The 2932-nt window shown below is 34.1% G+C and overlaps 1 long non-coding RNA gene across 1 annotated transcript; it reads right to left on the reverse strand.

Annotated features, from left to right (window-relative positions):
* Nucleotides 1–274: 274 nt before the first annotated feature.
* Nucleotides 275–2414, reverse strand: LOC101885538 (uncharacterized). Its single transcript, NR_170105.1, is given in 3 exon segments — nucleotides 275–904; nucleotides 1793–1893; nucleotides 2175–2414. It is a non-coding gene; the product is annotated as an uncharacterized LOC101885538 (long non-coding RNA).
* Nucleotides 2415–2932: the final 518 nt, after the last annotated feature.

A 2932-nucleotide genomic window follows, 5' to 3' on the forward strand; every position in this document is an offset into this window, starting at 1 on the left:
AGAACAGAGCAGGTTTATGGTGAGGCCAGCTTTAGCTTACAGAGAGATATGTTTTGTAAGATAACAAAATCTTATCTGGCAATAGCAAAGCTAGTATTGATCATCTATAAGTATTAATACTTACCAGTAACAGAAACTAATGAGCATTTAACAGAGTTATGCCACATTGACCCTATTTTTAATAGTAGATAAGTGAATACAAAACACAAATAACACAGAACGTCTGGAATAATGCAGAAACATGTAAACAAGGTACTGGACAATCTTTTTATTATACAAAATGTTTTCAGAGCTTCTGTATTAAAATAAAAACAACATCAAATATTAAAACAATTAAAATTAATTTTTAAATATGTCTTTTTGTCATTTTTTCATTGGGTATAAGATTATCTGTATCAGATCCCATTTAGGCAACAATCCATAAAAAGACAAGTATAGTTGTTACAGTATAAAATATTTACAAAGATTTTATCAACAGATCTGATCTGCATTTATGATTAAATAAACTTCAACCCTAATTCAAGTTCAAATTTTATTTATATAGCACAAAATCACAAGCAGTGTTAATACCCAGCATTTTTACTCTTTATATATATGTATAAGTATCTGTGTGAGTGTGTGTACTGAAAGGAAAATATATCATCTGACCCATTTAAATGTAAACCAAAAATTATTTTTCAGTAAGTTGGCCAACGTTTATGTGGGTATCACACCATCATGTCTTTAATGTGTGTTAAATTGTGAATGCTGTGTAAAAAGATGCCGAAAGCCTCATCCTTGTAAACTCGCTGGAAGGATCTAGAAAGGAGAGCAAATGTAGTGACCACTTCTGCATTCTCGTCGAGCCTGTGATGAACTCCAGTAGTCCACCGTCAGACACGCAGTGAGGGCTGATGCATATATTCTGGGGAAATAATGCAAAAGTTTAAATCATGTTTATTAATAATGTATATTTTAAAATTCACCATATGATATTTAATATAACACAATACAGAAAACCCAACCACATTTGCAGACCCCTGAATAGTGAATTGCAAACCATCTCACATATACAGTAGACTGTACCCATTAGAAGTTGAGCATGTAAGAACAAACTTCAATTTTTTGAATGTTATTTGTTTTTCTTCTACAAGATGAATATTCCTCATATGTGAATAAAAAGTGCCTTTCCTCATTGACAGGACAGAATATTTTTACTCTCCCTCAAGTGGTTTCAAACCTTATTGACTTTCTTCTGTTGATCACTAACCAAGATATTTTGAAGAAAGCTAAAAATCTGTAACCATTGACTTCTATAGTGGGAAAAACAGATATGGAAGTCAATGGTTACACGTTTCCAATATTTAAAAAAAAAAGGAAGTCAAAGATAGTGTGAGTTTACCTGCCTGCATTATATAGAAATATTGTAGTAATTCTTTGCCCTTCTAGTTTTTGTTATCAAAAAATACCATGTAACGTACAAATAATTCACGATAGGGGTCATAATATTTTACCCGATGAACGAGGTGAATGTCTGAGGTAAAATTGGTTTTATATTCACACATTCTGACTTTCTCCCTAATAATATAATTTCAGAAGAGTATTGTTTGCTAATCCCTAATATCATGTTAGCAGCCAATGACTATCAAAGTACTACATTGTTCACTGTCAGTTTAATAGTGCTAATGTTGTTTTTAAGTCATATTTACGTGTGATTTCATTCATTATAATAAAAGTACTATGGTAAACAATACTGAGAGTGTGTCACACAAGCTGTCACTAATCGAATGTGTGAATATAAAATCCACTTTACCTTAGTTGAGGTTACTCTGTGAGCCAAAGTGAAGCACAGTTGAGCGAGAGGCCAGTGGAGAGAAAGCCTTCAGCTTCGGGTCATCATCTGTCTCCCAAAGTCTATTAAACACACCACAAAGCAAACAAAGTCACAACGCTGTAACTATACAAGACATTTATTATATTAGCAAACTAATGCTACTAGCCGTCTTATCATATGTGTAACGTTACATTTTTACACGCTTTAAAAAAGTATATTTAATATGCTTAACAATACAAGCTAGCAGCCGTGCTATCGGCAACTCCAAAGTAAACACATCACGTTGCTTCAAATTACTCAAATAATAATGCTTACGGACTTGAAAGTTGACAAACATAAACGAAAAAACGAGTTGTCTTACCGTGTACAGCCATCGAGCTGCATCTCCAACGATCCAGGAGTGTTTCTCGCCGTTCGCGTCAGCTGTCACTCTTATCGGATTCATCCCATTTCACGAAGGAAACTTGTGGACTTGATCTGTTGACAGGCTGGAGTTTGTGCAGTCTCCATAAATGCAATAATATACCACGATGATGATAAATTACGCCAAAACTAACAACCAGTTCTGCTATTAGCTCCTCTGCCCCACTGTAAACAGCGCGCTTCTGTCAGATAACTCACTCTTCTGACGTCACCGGGGTGGTTAGAAAAAAAAAAGCGGAAGTGGGAAAACAGACACATTTTCTTTAAAATTTGTACCCTTGCACTTCGTAAAACATTTTAATATGGTATTTTATGGTATTATAGAGTATTTTCACAAACGATTCTACCTTTTTTTAAAACTGTTTTTTAACCTACAATATGCTCTTTAACATAATATGAGCATAGTCATTTTTTTCTTTTGTTATGGAAAATGAACATTGACCATTTATTAGTTGCCTGAAAAGAGGTTTTTGTTTTAAAAAAAAAAATGGTTCCCCTAATGGAGGCGGCGGTTTTGAGATGAAACGCCCATTTCATTCCCTACTGGCTTCATATTGTTCTGTTATTGAACACTTTAATTTATGAAATACCAATATATAGAGTGGAGGAACTATGACGTCACTTTTTAGGCTAATCGGCTGCTAGCATAAAACTGGTTCCCTCGTGAAAATCCCTATAGGATTTTCCCATAGGCTT

The sequence above is a fragment of the Danio rerio genome, chromosome 16, assembly GCF_052040795.2.
Source record: "Danio rerio strain M-AB ecotype USA chromosome 16, GRCz13ab, whole genome shotgun sequence".
Taxonomy (NCBI): domain Eukaryota; kingdom Metazoa; phylum Chordata; class Actinopteri; order Cypriniformes; family Danionidae; genus Danio; species Danio rerio.